Consider the following 18,189-nt stretch of genomic DNA (forward strand, 5'->3'; position numbering starts at 1 on the left):
AGTTCTGCTCTGATTTTAGTTATTTCTAGCCTTCTGCTAGCTTTTGAATGTGTTTGCTCTTGCTTTTCTAGTTCTTTTAATTGTGATGTTAGGGTGTCAATTTTGGATCTTTCCTGCTTTCTCTTGTGGGCATTTAGTGCTATAAATTTCCCTCTACACACTGCTTTGAATGTGTCCCAGAGATTCTGGTATGTTGTGTCTTTGTTCTCGTTGGTTTCAAGGAACATCTTTATTTCTGCCTTCATTTCATTATGTACCCAATAGTCATTCAGGAGCAGGTTGTTCAGTTTCCATGTAGTTGAGCGGTTTTGAGTGAGTTTCTTAATCCTGAGTTCTAGTTTGATTGCACTGTGGTCTGAGAGACAGTTTGTTATAATTTCTGTTGTTTTACATTTGCTGAGGAGAGCTTTACTTCCAACTATGTGGTCAATTTTGGAATAGGTGTGGTGTGGTGCTGAAAAAAATGTATATTCTGTTGACTTGGGGTGGAGAGTTCTGTAGATGTCTATTAGGTCTGCTTGGTGCAGAGCTGAGTTCAATTCCTGGATATCCTTGTTAACTTTCTGTCTCGTTGATCTGTCTAATGCTGACAGTGGGGTGTTAAAATCTCCCATTATTATTGTGTGGGAGTTTAAGTCCCTTTGTAGGTCACTGAGGACTTGCTTTATGAATCTGGGTGCTCCTGTGTTGGGTGCATATATATTTAGGATATTTAGCTCTTCTTGTTGAATTGATCCCTTTACCATTATGTAATGGCCTTCTTTGTCTCTTATGATCTTTGTTGGTTTAAAGTCTATTTTATCAGAGACTAGGATTGCAACCCCTGCCTTTTTTTGTTTTCCAGTTGCTTGATAGATCTTCCTCCATCCCTTTATTTGGAGTCTACGTGTGTCTCTGCACGTGAGATGGGTTTCCTGAATACAGCACACTGATGGTTCCTGACTCCTTATCCAGTTTGCCAGTCTGTGTCTTTTGATTGGAGCATTTAGCCCATTTACATTTAACGTTAATGTTGTTATGTGTGAATCTGATCCTGTCATTATGATGTTAGTTGGTTATTTTGCTCGTTAGTTGCTATAGTTTCTTCCTAGCCTCGATGGTCTTTACAATTTGGCATGTTTTTGCAGTGGCTGGAACCGGTTGTTCCTTTCCATGTTTAGTGCTTCCTTCAGGAGCTCTTTTAGGGCAGGCCTGGTGGTGACAAAATCACTCAGCGTTTGCTTGTCTGTAAAGTATTTTATTTCTCCTTCACTTATGAAGCTTAGTTTGGCGGGATAGGAAATTCTGGGTTGAAAATTCTTTTCTTTAAGAATGTTGAATATCGGCCCCCACTCTCTTCTGGCTTGTAGAGTTTCTGCTGAGAGATCAGCTGTTAGTCTGATGGGCTTCCCTTTGTGGGTAACCCGACCTTTCTCTCTGGCTGCCCTTAACATTTTTTCCTTCATTTCAACTTTGGTGAATCTGACAATTATGTGTCTTGGAGTTGCCCTTCTCGAGGAGTATCTTTGTGGCGTTCTCTGTATTTCCTGAATTTGAATGCTGGCCTGCCTTGCTAGATTGGGGAAGTTCTCCTGGATAATATCTTGCAGAGTGTTTTCCAACTTGGTTCCATTCTCCCCATCATTTTCAGGTACACCAATCAGACGTAGGTTTGGTCTTTTCACATAGTCCCAAATTTCTTGGAGGCTTTGTTCATTTCTTTTTATTCTTTTTTCTCTAAACTTCCCTTCTCTCTTTATTTCATTCATTTCATCTTCCATCAGGGATACCCTTTCTTCCAGTTGATCGCATCTGCTACTGAGGCTTCTGCAATCTTCGTGTAGTTCTCGAAACTTGGCTTTCAGCTCCATCAGCTCCTTTAAGCCCTTCTCTCCATTGGTTATTCTAGTTATCCATCCTTCTAATTTTTTTTCAAAGTTTTTAACTTCTTTGCTATTGTTTTGAATTTCCTCTCGTAGCTCAGAGTAGTTTGATCGTCTGAAGCCTTCTTCTCTCAACTCATCAAAGTCATCCTCCATCCAGCTTTGTTCCGTTGCTGGTGAGGAACTGCGTTCCTTTGGAGGAGGAGAGGTGCTCTGTTGTTTAGAGTTTCCAGTTTTTCTGCTCTGTTTTTTCCCCATCTTTGTGGTTTTATCTACTTTTGGTCTTTGGTGATGGTGATGTACAGATGGGTTTTTGGTGTTGAAGTCCTTTCTGTTTGTTAGTTTTCCTTCTACCAGACAGGACCCTCAGCTGCAGGTCTGTTGGAGTTTACTAGAGGTCCACTCCAGACCCTGTTTGGCTGGGTGTCAGCAGCGGTGGCTGCAGAACAGCGGATTTTCGTGAGACCACAAATTCAGCTGTCTGATAGTTCCTCTGAAAGTTTTGTCTCAGGGGAGTACCTGGTTGAATGAGGTGTCAGTCTGACCCTACTGGGGGGGTGCCTCCCAGTTAGGCTGCTCAGGGGTGAGGGACCCACTTTAGGAGGCAGTCTGTCTGTTCTCAGATCTCCAGCTGCGTGCTGGGAGAACCACTACTCTCTTCAAAGCTGTCAGTCAGACAGGGGCATTTAAGTCTGTGGAGGTTCTTTGCTGAGTTTTTGTTTGTCTGTGCCCTGCCCCCAGAGGTGGAGCCTACAGAGGCAGGCAGGCCTCCTTGAGCTATGGTGGGCTCCACCCAGTTCGAGCTTCCTGGCTGCTTTGTTTACCTAAGCAAGCCTGGGCAATGGCGGGCGCCCCTCCCCCAGCCTCGCTGCCGCCTTGCAGCTTGATCTCAGACTGCTGTGCTAGCAATCAGCGAGACTCCGTGGGCATAGGACCCTCCGAGCCAGGTGCGGGACACAATCTCCTAGTGTGCCGTTTTCCAGGCCCGTTGGAGAAGCGCAGTATTAGGATGGGACTGACCCGATATTCCAGGTGCCGTCTGTTTCCCCTTTCTTTGACTAGGAACGGGAACTCCCTGACCCCTTGCACTTCCCGAGTGAGGCAATGCCTCGCCCTGCTTCGGCTCGCGCACAGTGCGCTTCACCGTCTGTCCTGCACCCACTGTTAGGCACTCCCTAGTGAGATGAAACCGGTACCTCAAGCAGAAATGCAGAAATCACCAGTCTTCTGTGTCGCTGGGGCTGGGAGCTGGAGACCGGAGCTGTTCCTATTCGGCCATCTTGGCTCCACCCCTCAAAGGGTAAGTATTCTTACTGTGGTAGATTTCAAACTACCACAGTGATGTCAACACATGCAAAGTTGGAAAGAGATGTGCATAATTGGATTTTGCTCTTGCAAATCAGCAGCTCCAGCATACCACTGGCGACAGACACACATCTAAGACATTAGCCTAGTCAAATTTCACAAGCAATAAAGCTGATAGTTGGAAACAAATTACATTAATGCCATTTCTTACTAATCAGATTTTCAAATACAAAAAACCTTGAAAATATAGCCTCTTGATAAGGTTTGTCTCCTAATTGTTGCTGGGAGTGCAAACTATTATTCACTCCTATTGAAGTGACAGTGTCTATAAAGAATATACACGTTCGCTCTTAAGTAATCAGATTCCTTAACTAATCAGTAGATACCAAAACACAGAATGGGAAATTGCTGGTAAGCAGAAATTCACACTACTCAAAGTATGACAGATCATTTTTTAACTATAAATGGAAAATGTTACTTTTAAAATAGGAAAATATATAGCAGATACCACCTTAATTAAAAGATCAAATTGATGTTTCCATTTATGGGAGAAACTGATATTATGTATGCATTGGACTGAGAAGGACACCTCTGTCTTTATAGTATTGCTGCTAAAGAAAGATAAGAATAATTTGAATAGTGTTCCTGTTGCATCTGGGTTTTCTTTAAGCCATTAAGGATCTTATTTGGCCAACTGTTTTTTTTTTTTTTAATTGGCTTTCTGAATGTAATATTTTTATCGTGGTCATGTAGGAGAATAATCCTTGTCCTTAGGAGATACATACTGAAATATTTAGGGGGAAGTGCTATGATGTCTTCAACATTCTCTAAAGTGGTTCCAAAATAATTGTCTAAACCTATATGAATGAATGGTAAAGTGAATGAGAGATATAAAACAAGTAATTTGTTAATGATTAGCAAAACTAAGCAAATAATATACATACTGCTGTTCATTGAACTATTATATTTAATCCTGATGCTGTATAATAAATGTTTTCAAAATAAAATTGAGAAATAAAAAAATTGGATATGAGGTTAAATATATATATATATTTACAAGTTTTTTTGTTACAGTGTTGATGCAACACAGTGTTGCAAACCAATTCAATTTTAATTTTAGGAGTGTGATTATTTAAATTTGTGATATCTATATGATAGGTACAGAAGTTAAATTGATGATATACATTTTTCATTTACAGAGGTTGCCTTTGGGTGTTGGGATTCAACCAATTTGATTCTTTTTCTTTTCCCTTATCTCTTTTCTCTGGCTTTCTTTTTAAGTTTTGTTTCATTGCAAAATTTAAACACTAAAATATATCAAATACAGCAAAGCAATTTTTTTATTTTTTTTGAGACGGAGCATTGCTCTGTCGCCCAGGCTGGAGTGCAGTGGTGCGGTCTCCGCTCACTGCAAGCTCCGCCTCCTGGGTTGACGCCATTCTCCTGCCTCAGCCTCCTAAGTAGCTGAGACTACAGGCGCTCGCCACCACACCCAGCTAATTTTTTTTTTTTTTTTTTTTTTTTTTTAGTAGTAGAGATGGGGTTTCACTATGTTAGCCAGGGTGGTCTCCATCTCCTGACCTCGTTATCCACCCTCCTCGGCCTCTCAAAGTGCTGGGATTACAGGCATGAGCCACCACGCCCAGCCAAGTAATATTTTTTTAAAAGACAAAAATGTAGGTTCTTAATCGATATCTACTAGATATGTGAAAATACTCTTCCTGAGGTTTCAAATCTCTTTAAAAAATGTTCTATCACTTCTGGAATGTAAATGCTTCTCAGTGATTTTTTCCACAAGTCTATTTCTTGGGGAATTTTTTTTTCTTCATAGTTGTAATATTTTGATATGTGATATGTAAAGAGTTTCTTAATTAATACACATTTTGTAATTATTGCATGCACCTACAACCAGGTTTTTTAGAATTGTGTTTTGGAGGCATGGTGGTATTTTACTAATGAAAATAGTCTGTAGGTATTTTTAAAATAATTTTTGTAAATAAAGGAGAAAGTGAATTTTTAAGTATCAGAATATTACTCCCCTTTTCTTTTTACTTTTATATATATATATATATATATATATATATATACAACTTACACTCTTTTGCCATATTTTTGTACATTGATTCTCAAATGCCATCAAGAGTCACATACAAAAGCAACAGTGAAAACAGTACCACAATGGGAGAGAATATGTTGATGATTATTAACTGCATAAAAATTACATTGACTGCTATCCCTCAGCAATTCGCTCACACCCCCTGCATGAACACTTTGTCATTATTTTTTCTTAATATGAATTTTTGCTTATTACAATTATTTTTACTGAAAACTACTATATATTTACTTTACTGAATATTACTTTCCACAAAATATTCAATTGTCATTGACCATCCTATAGCAGTTCAAGTTTCTTCTTAAAAGTTTTCTCTCATTTAATTTTTTAAAAATATAATGATTCTGTGACACTAGATACTTCAAAAACCCCAGTCAGAAACAATCTTTGGTAGATCTAAGTCTATATTTTGGGGGTAAAAATATGCCCTGACCTCTTGTGCCTCTTGTGATAAATTGAGGACATGGTGTGTCATACTGTTATCTTGGGCACACCTCTGTTTTCAAACTTTCTAAATCCCTGAATTATTTTTAAAGCATCAGAAAGGTTAAAATTCAAAATCTTTGAAGTCCTGTATACCCTTAGTGCCCTATACAGTAATCTCCTTTATGCTATTTGGGCTCACTAGAAATAGAATCATCGTCATTATAAAGCCTCCCAAGATCAGGAGGCACAGTGTGGAAGCAAGGCCATTAATGCAGAGCTCTTGTATCTGCCACTGATGGCTCTTATAACTTCGTTTCTTTCAGTGTCCCAAGCAGCAGGTGTTGCAACAGCTGTTTTGCTTCCTCTGCTGGAAGCACCGAGCTCCAGGATGATTCCCAGCGGCATCATTTTAGAGCTCAGCGTACATGTCTGTCTATGTTCCACAGTCTGAGCAACAGGATCATTAAAATCCATTAGAAGCCAATGACATGGGGTTCCCAGCAGACCACAGTTTCTCATTTGCCTATGAAGGCTGAAACATGAGCACCAACATGCAACCAGGGCTTGCAAAGCCCTGGCAGATCTAAATTTTACTTTTCAAGGTATTGCTGATGGTAAAAATCTTCCAAGAGCTCTCAGGGCATAGTGCAAGAAACTCTGGGCTTGGATTTCAAACAGCAGGGGTTAAATTGACTCAGATCCAAGCCACTCCAAGGAAAATACTCAGCGTTATTGTCTTTATCTGATATATTTTTTGCAAAAATTAGAAAGATGAAAATAGTTTGGCATGTTTATTACAATGTTAATACATATGAGTATAATAAAATAAGATTATACTTTTATTTAAGAAAAACATTTAAATATATTTGGTAACTTAGAGGAAGAGGAGATCCCATGGTGAGTTACAGTTAGGGGCATCCTGTTGGATGCTGGGCAGAACAAAGTGCAAGACAGGCCTCCTAGTGTTTCTGGCTTCTGTCACCAAGATTTTTAACAGAAGTAAGTGAGTATGGGGTACGAGTTGAAATAAGAACAAAAAATTTTAAGACAGTTTTCATTCTTTGGCACTTAGTGGTCTGCCTGGCCCCATGGTAGGTATTTAAGGTGCATTTCCTCATCTTCATGATAGCCCTAAAGGATAGGTATTGTTAAACAGCTTTCATGGAAGAAGTGACCCATGTCTGGAAAAAATAACTTTTTCAAGTTCTTACCTCATTAAGTGGCAGAACTGAAGCAGGTCTCTGTCACTGACTCTACATTCTGTGCTCTGTTATCTAGTAGGTGAGGGACACTATTGTCACTGATAGTGGAGGTTCTCTGAACAGTTCTGAAGATCTTTAAATGGTTTGTGAAATGGTACTCAATTCAAGGCATAAAGTAGTGAAAATAATCTGTTTTAAGCAAACCATAGATTTTGATGATAATAATAGCTAGAATTGCGAATGCTTACTAAGCTAGACGCTATGCTGAGTTATTATATATACTTCCTTAATTCTCACAGTCCACAAAATTTAATGTGAGAGACATGGAAATGAGTAATTCAGATTTCTCTTCAATCAAGGACCAGCTGCCCCAGTTGTAGGGAGTGAGATCGGCAGACAATCTCTAGCTGTCATCTCCTTCAGGTTGATCTCAGATGCAAACAGCCCAAAATCACACACTACCAAGGTAGCCTACATTCAGTAACTGAGAAAGGTAAGTGTATTGATTCTTTAAGCCCTAGATGTGACACTCTGATGGACAATTGTCTCTCCAGAGCTCCAACCTAGTTGGTCAAGACTTTGCGAGGCCTGCCTCTCAGTTTGTTTACTTCATCTGCCCAATCCTGCCTCCCAATCTCTCCTCACCTTTTTTTTGGTCATAGTCATTGACCGTTACTAAGCACCTTAAATCTCAAACATTGACTTAGCATCTGCTTCTAGGGATCCCAACATGCCACAACTGACAATGCTCAAAATACTTTTGGAGTTTATATTTGGAATTGCCTTTACAAGTCACAGAAGAAATTCTTTTTTCTAACTTTACTTCACTTGGTTATAATAATGGTATCATTCAAGTTAAATGACAAAGTAGTTTGATATGTTGACTTTGAACAATGGTTGCTCATTTTTAATTACAACATCAAATGTTTATTCAATCAAAAGACATTTATTAAGCATCTCTTATGCAACAGAGATTATTCTAGACACTGGGGGTTCAAAGGCAAATCAAGACTGCCCTTGGGGATATACAGGCAAATAGAGCAAAAAGTGAGGCATTTAAAAGCATGTGAAATACTTGAGAGAATTTTGTGGGAGGGTTTGGGAGAGAAGTTCTCCACCCCCATCGAGATAAAATGTGAATTTTAAAGGATTAGTAGATGTGAAATACATAACACAAACTTAAAAGATTTCAGCTTAGGCTCTGAATACACTTCTAAATTTGAATTTTACAAATATATTCTAAACAGTGAAAGCCTAATTAGAATAAGCATATTGTCTCTCTTTTTTTCAGTTTTGACTGGCATTTCCTTTTTATTTCTTCTAAAAAACAAACAAACACGGGATACATGTGCAGAACATGCAGGTTTGTTACATAAGTATACGCGTGCCATGGTGATTTGCTTCACCTATTGACCTGTCCTCTAAGTTCCCTCCCCTCACCCCCCACTCCCCACAGGCCCTGGTGTGTGTTGTTCCCCTGTTCCCATGTGTTCTCATTGTTCACCTCTCACTTATGAGTGAGAACATGCAATGTTTGGTTTTCTGTTCCTGTGTTAGTTTGCTAAGGATGATGGCTTCCAGCTTCATCTATGTCCCTGCAAAGGACATGATCCCATCCTTTTTATGGGTGCATAATATTCCATGGTGTATATGTACCACATTTCCTTTATCCAGTCTATCACTGATGGGCATTTGGGTTGGTTCCATGTCTTTGCTATTGTAAATACTGCTGCAATAAACATATGTGTGCATGTGTCTTTACAGTAGAATTATTTATATTCCTTTGGGTATATACCCAGTAATGAGATTGCTGGGTCAAATGGTATTTCTGGCTTTAGATCCTTGAGGGATCACCATACTCTCTTCCACAATGGTTGAATTAATTTACATTCCTACCAACAGGGTAAAAGCATTCCTATTTCTCCACAGCCTTGACAGCATCTATTGTTTCCTGACTTTTTAATAACGGCAATTATTAATTATTATATTGCCATTCTGACACGTGAGATGATATCTCATTGTGGTTTTGATTTGCATTTCTCTGATGATGGGTGACGTTGAGTTTTTTTTTTTTTTCATGTTTGTTGGCAGCATAAATGTCTTCTTTTTAGAAGCGTCTGTTCATGTCCTTTGCCCACTTTTCGATGGGATTGTTTTCTTCTTGTAAATTTGTTTAAGTTCCTTGTACATTCTGGATATTAGACCTTTGTGATATGTGTCGATTGCAAAAAGTTTCTCCCATTCTGTAGATTGTCTATTCACTCAGATGATAGTTTCTTTTGCTGAGAATAAGCACATTGTCTCTTAAAGTGACTGTTTTTAAAGAGAAAGTACTTTTTGCAAATATACATTTTTATATATTTAGGCTTCTTTAGAACACCCATTAATGTATGTATCCTATGTTGTAGTTTGTTAACTATTTACTACTTTAAGATGCTTACTTGTTTTGCTGTACTCTAGTTTGTCTTCTTAGCTAAATTATGAAGTTAATTGGGGTATTTATTGCCTGTGAAGGGTAACATGTACAAGTAAGAGAACTGTATTAAAGGAGACAGGACCTGAGCTGACCCTTAGTAGCTGTCATCATATTCCCCTGTGCTAATTAGGGGTTGGAGAATGACACCATGATCCGTTCAGCCCATTAGTTAGAGTTTCCTTTTAAAGATAAGTTTTTTTAGGTTCTGTGAACAATGACAACCCATGGCCTCTGATCATTCCACCATACATCTTTGCTGTGATTTTCTTTTCTTTCCCTTTGTCCCTCTTCCTCAGTAAATGCCCGTCCTAGTGAAAGAAGTCAGCTTTTAGAATTACTCTTTATTCAAGTCTGAGGGGAGCAGATTAAAATATCAACTTTGACTTCCTGTCTCTTCCACCCCACCCCCTCTTCTCAAACTTATAATTGCATCCTCTATTCTTGGAGAGTGTACTGACAGTAGTTTTATGACCCAGGATTTTTCAATTTCTTATCCAAAGCCAACTTCATCTCAAGTTTCCAAATTTATGGGCACAGGAGACGACATATGGGATTAAACTCTTGATAGGTTTTCAACAATGACCTGCCTTTGGCAGCAGGCAAGGCTTTCTGAATCTGGAGGAAATGTGGGGAAAACATGCAGTCATGGTGCAGTGGGGTATCTTGCTTCCTTTTCAGGCCATTCTCTTTGACCCTTCCTGTTCTTTATCCCTCACCACCCTCCACTCAAAAAACAACTAACCCTGATGAACAATTTACACTAAGAAGTAGACTCACTCATTCTTTTTTTGAATAACCTCAATTGTTAAGAGTTAGGAAACTTTGAAGCTCTCATAAAAAATTAACAGTGACCGACATAAAATGAAATGAAACACTTTAGACTGGCGAACTTGACTAAACGGCCATCTGCTTTCCTCACTGCTTTCTGGGTTTTGTTGTTGTTCTAGATATTTTATTGTTTGAAGAATTACCTCTCTCCACCTGTGCATTCCCCCAGCATCCTCTCTAGGGTTGTCTTCTGGTAAAGACAAATTGCATTGTTTTTCTTCATTTTGCTTCTCATGGTTTTATCTTGGAGATTCCAAAAATCTCTTTCTTTTACATGGCAAATAATCTGATTTGGCTCATTTCTCCTAATCTGTGAAGCATAGCTTCTCTCAATATATTCATTACTCTTTCCTGGCCTTTATCCAGTTTTCCTGACTGGGTTCAGGAGAACTTTACTCTTAAAAATGTGTCAGGAATGGTAAAATCACGTGGACAAACAGTAGTATAAACAGATGCCTCACATTTAGGAGATTATTTTATAACACTCTCTTCAGCCCAATATATTTTAAGCATTTATACTTATTATCTCACGTTGAATATTATACACAGAATTTCTGAATCTGTCATCTCACTCGGGATTAGAAGAACCAATTTATTATTTGAGGGCTCAGAGGTAACTAAAATGTTACCCAAATGTTTAAAAATAAGTTTTATCTGGTAGTAATAAATATGGTATAATTTTTATGCCAGTAGCATCCTTAATTTACTTCTTTTTGAGAGCAGAAGTGCAGTATTAATTTATTCTAAGATTTTGAGAATTTCTTTTGAAATGATAAATTATTTTCTCTGCTACTGTATTACTACACCTAACACAAATTCATACATTTCATCATTATTAGCCTAGGATAACTAAGTTTAAATGCATATTTAAATGCACATATATTTTCACAATATGTCTTGGGTGTTGATTCACATTCAGCATGGCTAGACATATAGATTTTAGATCATACATCTTAGCCTCAAAATGATTTTATTTTTTCTGTAGTAGTTTAATTCTGAGGGGACAAAGTCTTCACCTTTGATAGGTAAGAAGGCTTTTGTTTTTGTTGGATTGTTGCTTAGTTTCTTTTTATCTTGGATGAATGCTTGCAAAATTCTTTTTGATTTTTAACACATGAAATTCATCAATGCCAGCTTTGCATATCTAGGTGTTTGTTGTTTTATAAACATCAAATGAGTCTGATCTATAGATTCAGGTCCTTCAGTTCAGCTATTAGTACACTTCTGTTTACTTCTTGGTTGCATGTTGGGTGTCAGTTATCTATAAGAGTTCCCTTTCATCACTATCATTGTCTTTGTCCTCTGAATTCTGAGAGAATTTTAAATAATGTTTTAAATATCTGAAAGTTTTTTTCTAAATATTGTTGATTGGCCTTATGTAGTCTAGATTCTACTCATATTTTCAATTCTGTTGTGACACCATTTCTTAAAATTTTCTCCTTAAATTTGTAATTAGCTCATGCAATATGTTATTAACATCAAATTTTTATTACATTTTAAATATTTATTTTTAAATTATAAAAAACACACAACATAACATTATCCTCTTAACCATTTCTAAGTGTAGATTTAGTACCATAAGTATATTCACACTGTTGTGCAACACAGCTCCAGAAATTTTTTTTTTCCTTCAACTTTTATTTTAAGCTCTGGGGTACATATGCAGGACATGTAGGTTTGCTACATAGGTATATGTGTGCCATGGTTATTTGCTGCACAGATTAACCCACCATCTAAGTATTAAGCCCAGCATCCCTTAGCTAGTCTTCCTGGTGCCCTCCCTCCCCCAACCCCAACCTCTGTCAGGTCCCAGTGTATGTTGTTCCCCTCCATGTAGCCATGTGTTCTCACGATTCAGCTCACACTTATATGTGACAATATGTGGTATTTGGTTCTCTGTTCCCGCGTTAGTTTGCCAAGGATAACAATATCCAACTCCATCCATGTCTCTGCAAAGGACGTGATCTCATTCCTTTTTATGGCTGCATAGTATTCTAGGGTGTATATGTATCACACTTTTTTATCCAGTCTATCACTGATGGGCATTTGGATTGCTTCCATGTCTTTGCCATTGTGAATAGCGCTGCAGTGAACATATGTGTGCATGTATCTTTATAATAGAATAATTTATATTCTTTGGGTATATACCCAGTAATAGGATTGCTAGGTCGAATGGTATTTCTGTCTCTAGATCTTTGAAGAATCCACATTGATTTCCACAATCGTTGGTCTAATTTATACTCTTAGCAACAGAGTAAAAGCATTTATTTTTCTCCACAACCTTGCAAGCATCTGTTCTTTCTGGACTTCTTAATAATCACCATTCTGACTGGCATAAGACAGTATATCCTTGTGATTTGTACTTTTCTAATGATTAGCGATGTTGAGCTTTTTTTCATGTTTGTTGGCCACATGAATGTCTTCTTTTGAGAAGTGTCTCTTCATGTACTTTGCCCACTCTTTTATGGGAATAACTTAGTGGTTTTTTTTGTAAATTTGTTTAAATTCCATGTAGACTCTGTATATTAGACCTCTGTCAGATGGATAGATTGCAAAATTTTTCTCCCATGCTGTAGGTTGTCTGTTCACTGTGATGATAGTTTCTTTTGCTGTGCAGAAGTTCTTTAGTTTAATTAGATCTGATTTTTAAATTTTTTCTTTTGTTGCAATGCTTTTGGTGTTTTTGTCATGAAATCTTTTTTCGTGCCTCTGTCCTGAATGGCACTGCCTACATTTTCTTCCAGGGTTTTTATAGTTTGGGGTTTTACATTTAAATCTTGAATCCATCTTGAGTTAATTTTTATATAAGATATAAGGAAGGGATCCAATTTTAATTTTCTGCATATGGTTAGCCAGCTCTCTCATCACTATTTATTGAATAGGGAATCCTTTCCCCATTGCTTGTTTTTGTCAGCTTTGTTAAATATCAGATGGTTTTAAGAGTGTGGTTTTATTTCTGATTTCTCTACTCTGTTCCACTGTTGTATGTGTGTGCTTTTGTATGAGTACCATGCTGTTTTGGTTACTATACCGTTGTAGTATAGTTTGAAGTTGGGTAGTGTGATGTCTCCAGCGTTGTACTTTTTGCTTAGGATTGTCTTGGCTATTTGGGCTTTTTTTTGGTTCCATATGAATTTTAAAATAGTTTTTTCTAATCCCATGAAGAATGTCAGTGGTAGTTTAATTAGAATAGCATTGTGTCTATAAATTATTTTGAGCAGTATAGCCATTTTCAAGGCATTGATTCTTCCTATCCATGAGCATGGAATGTTTTTCCATTTGTTTGTATCCTCTCTGATTTCCTTGAACAGTGGATATAGTTCTCCTTGAAGAGGTTCTTCACTTCCCTTGTTAGCTGTATTCCTAGGTATTTTATTCTTTTTGTAGCAATTGTGAATGGGAGCTCATTCATGATTTGGCTTTCTACTTGCCTGTTGCTCATTTATAGAAATGATAGCAATTTTTGCACATTAATTTTGTATCTTGAGACTTTGCTGAAGTTGCTTATCAGATTAAGAAGATTTTGGGCTGAGGCAATGGGATTTTCTAGAATATAGGAACTTGTCATCTGTAAACAAAGATAATTTGGTTTCCTCTCTCCCTATGTGAATACCTTTCTTTCTTTCTCTTGTCTGATTGCCCTGGTCAGAACTTCTAATACGATGTTGAATAGGAGTGGTGAGAGAAGGCATTCTTGTCTTGTGCCGCTTTTCAATGGGAATGCTTTCATCTTTTCCTCAATTCAGTATCATATTGCTGTGGGTTTGTCATATATGGCTCTTATTATTTTTATGTATATTCCTTCAATATCTAGTTTATTGAGAGTTTTTAACATGAGGGATGTTGAATTTTATCAAAGGTCCTTTCTGCATCTATTGAGATAATCATGTGGTTTTTGTCTCTGGTTCTGTTTATGTGATGAATCACATTTCTTGATTTGTGTATGTTGAACCAGCCATGCACGGTGGTGATGAAGCCAACTTGATCATAATGGATAAGCTTTATGATGTGCTGCTGGATTTGGTTCATTTGTGTTTTATTAAGGATTTTTGCGTCAATGTTCATCAGGAATATTAGCCTGAAGTTTTTCTTGTTGTTGTTGTTGTTGTTGTATCTCTGCCAGGTTTTGGTATTGGGATAAAGCTTGCCTCATAAAATAAATTTGGGAGGAGTTCTTTGTTTTCAGTTTTTTTTTTTTTTTTTTTTTGGACTGGATTTAGTAGAAATGGTACCAGCTCTTCTTGACACCTCTGGTAGAATTCAACTATAAATCTGTCTAGACTTTGACTTTTTTGTTTGGGAAGCTATTTATTACTGCCTCAACGGCAGAACTCATTACTGGTCTACTGAGGCATTCAATTTCTTCCTGGTTTAGTCTCAGGAAGGTGGATGTTTCTAGGAATGTGTCAGTTTCTTCTAGATTTTCTAGTTTATGTGCATAGAGGTGTTTATAGTATTCTTTGCAGGTTGTTTGTATTTTTGTGAGGCTAGTGATAATATCCTCCTTTTCATTTCTAATTGTGTCTATATGATTCTTCTCTTATTAGTTAGCTAGTAGTCTATTTTATTATTTTTAAAAAAGAAAAAAAGATCCTGGATTTATTGAGTTTTTGAAGGATTTTTTGTGTTTCTATCTGTTTTGGTTCCACTCTGATCTTAGTTATTTATTGTCTTCTGCTAGCTTTGGGGTTTGTTTACTCTTGGTTCTCTAGTTCTTTTACGTGTGTTGATAGGTTGTTAATTTGATATCTTTCTAGCTTGTTGATGTGGGCATTTAGTGCTATAAATTTCCCTCTTAACACTGCATTAGCTGCATCCCAGTGATTCTGGTAGGTTGTCAATTTGTTCTCATTAGTTTGAAAGAACTTCTTGATTTCTGTCTTAATTTCATAATTTACCTAGGAGTCATTCAGGAACAGGCCTTGTTCAATTTCCATGTAGTTGTGTGGTTTTGAGTGAATTTCTTAGTCTTGAGTTCTAATTTGATTGTGTTGTGGTCTGAGAGACTGTTTGCTATAATTTCTGTCCTTCTGCATTTGCTGAGGAGTGTTTTATTTCTGATTATGTGATCAATTTTAGAGTAAGTGACATATGGTACAAAGAAGAATGTATATTCTGCTGTTTTGAGGTAGAGAGTTCTGTAGATATCTATTATGGATACTTGATCCAGCACTGAGTTCAAGTCTGAAATATCTTTGTAAATTTTCTATCTCAAAGATCTGTATAGTATTATCAGTAGGGTGTTAAAATATTCCACTATTGTGTGGAAGTCAAAATATTTTTTGTAGGTCTCTAAGAATTTGCTTTATGAACCTCAGTGTTCCTGTATTGGGTGCATGTATATTCAACTTCTTGTTTACCATTATGTAATGTCCTTTTTCATCTTTTTGTAATCTTCGTTAGTTCAAAATCTGTTTTGTAAGAAACCAGGACAGCAACCCCTACTTTTTTTCTGTTTTCCATTTACTTGGTAAATTTTCTTCCATATGTTTATTTTGAGCCTATGTGTATCTTTGCACATGAGATGGGTTTCTTGAAGACAGCATACTGATGGGGCTTGACTCTTTATCCAGCTTGCCATTCTGTGTCTTTTAGTTGGGCATTTAGTCCATTTACATTTAAGGTTAATATTCTTATGTGTGAATTTGATCCTGTCATCATGACGCTGGCTGGTTATTTTGCAGACTTGTTTATGTGGTTGCTTCATGGTGTCACTGGTCTGTGTACTTTGATGTGTTTTTGTAGTGGTTAGTAACAGTTTTTTCTTTTCATATTTAGTGCTTCCTCTGGGACTTCTTGTAAGGCAGGCCTGGTGGTGACAAATTGCCTCAGCATTTGTTTGTCTGAAAAGAATCTTATTTCTCCTTCACTTATGAAGTTTTATTTGGCCTAATATAAAATTCTGGGTTGGAAATTTTTTTTAAGACTGTTGAATATTGGTTCCCAATCAGTTCTGGCTTGTAGAGTTTCTACTGAGAGGTCTGCTGTTAGTCTGATGGGTTTAACTTTCTAGGTGACCTGGCTTTTCTTACTGTGTGCCCTTAGCATTTTTTCTTTCATTTCAACCTTGGAGAATCTGAAGATTATGTGTCTTGGGGTTTATAATCTTGTGGAGTATCTTACTGGGTTTTTTGTATTTCCTGAATTTGAATGTTGGCCTGTCTTACTAGGTAGAGATATTCTCTTCCATGATATCCTGCAGTATGTTTTCCAATGTTGTTCCATTCTCCCCATGTTTTTTAGGTAACCAAATCAGTTGTAAGTTTGGTCTTTTTTCATAGTCCTAAATTTCTTGGAGGTTGTGTTCATTCCTTTTCATTTTTCTTCTCTATTATTGTCTGACTGTCTTATTTCAGAAAAATACTCTTCAAGCTTTGAGATTCTTTTCTCCACTTGGTCTATTCTACTATTGATACTTGTGATTGTATTGTGAATTTCTTGTGTTGGGTTTTTCAGCTCCATCAGGTAAGTTATGCTCCTCTCTAAACTGGCTATTTTGGTTATTAGCTCTTGTATTGTTTTATCATGATTTTCAGCTTCTTTACATTGGCTTACAACATGATCCTTTAGCTCAGAGAAGTTTGTTATTACCCACCTTCTGAAGCCTACTTCTGTCACTTCAGCCATCTCAGCTTCCACCCAGTTCTGTGCCCTTGCTGGAGAGGTGTTACAGTAATTTGGAGAAGAGGCACTCTGGCTTCTTGCGTTTTTAGTGTTTTCACATTGATTCTTTTTCATCTTATGGGGCTCATCTACCTATGATTTTTGAGGTTGCTGACCTTTGAATGGGGTTTTTTTGGGGGTCTTCTTTGTTGATGTTGTTGTTGCTGCTTTCTAATTGTTTGTTTTTATTGTAACAGTCATGCCACTCTTCTGTAGGGCTGCTGCAGTATGCTGGGGGATCACTCCAGAACCATTGCCTTGGTTTTCCCTTACCTGGAGGTATCACCAGTGAAGGTTGCAAAACAGCAAAGATGGCAGCTTGCTCCTTCCTCTGGGCACTCTGTCCCAGGGGGCACTGATGTTTTGCTGGCCCACATGCTCCTGTAACTGGTGCCTGGAGACTCCTGTTGGGGAGCCTCACCCAGTCAGGAGGGACAGGATCAGGAACACGCTTAAAGAAGCAGTCTGGTTGCTTTCTGGTAGAGCAGGTGTGCTGGGCTGGGGAGAACCCTTCCTTGTCCAGACTGCCTGGACTCTCCAGAGCCAGCAGGCGGGAAGGGCTGAGTTGACTGAACCACAGGGTTGGTAGCTGCCCCTCCCACCATGGTCTCTGTCTCAGGAAGAGATCAGAGTTCTGTCAATATAACCCTGGCTGGAATTGTTGAAGTTCCCACAGGGAGGCCCTGCCCAGAGAGGAGGGATAAATGGAAGTCCCACTTAAAGAAGCAGTCTTGCCACAATGTGGCACAGCAGTTGTGCCACATTGTGGGGGAACTCCTCCTCATTTAGACAGCCTGAACTCCCTGGAGCCAGCTAGCTAGAATGGCTGAGTCAACCTAACCACAGAAATGACAGCTGCCCCCACCCCAGGAAACTCATCTGTCTCAGGCTATCTCCAGCCTACCGAACTGGCCGGCTGGAATTCCAAGCCAGTGGGTCTTAACTTGTGAGGTGCCATGGAAGTGAGTCCCACAGAACAACATTGCTTGGCTCCCTGGATTCCTTCCTAGCGGAACGTACGGATGGAATTCCTGTCCTGATGGGATTCCTGGGACCAGAAAATATAAAACTCCTGGGTCTGTGTGTGAGCCCGAGTGACTGCCCTGCTGAGACTCCAAACAGCTCTATGTATCAGACCCAAGGCCCTGGTGGTGTGGGTATCTCCTGATCTTTGGGTTGCAAAGATCAATGTGAGAAGTGTGGTTTCCTGGCAGGGCTGCACCAGCACTCAGCAATTCCCTTGGCTGGGTGTGAGGGTTCCTTTGGCTCCGTGCTGCACCCTGCTTTCCTTTGTTCTCCATGGGTTGAGTTGGT

The sequence above is a fragment of the Hylobates moloch genome, unplaced genomic scaffold (genome assembly GCF_009828535.3).
Source record: "Hylobates moloch isolate HMO894 unplaced genomic scaffold, HMol_V3 SCAFFOLD_11, whole genome shotgun sequence".
NCBI classification, from domain to species: Eukaryota; Metazoa; Chordata; class Mammalia; order Primates; family Hylobatidae; genus Hylobates; species Hylobates moloch.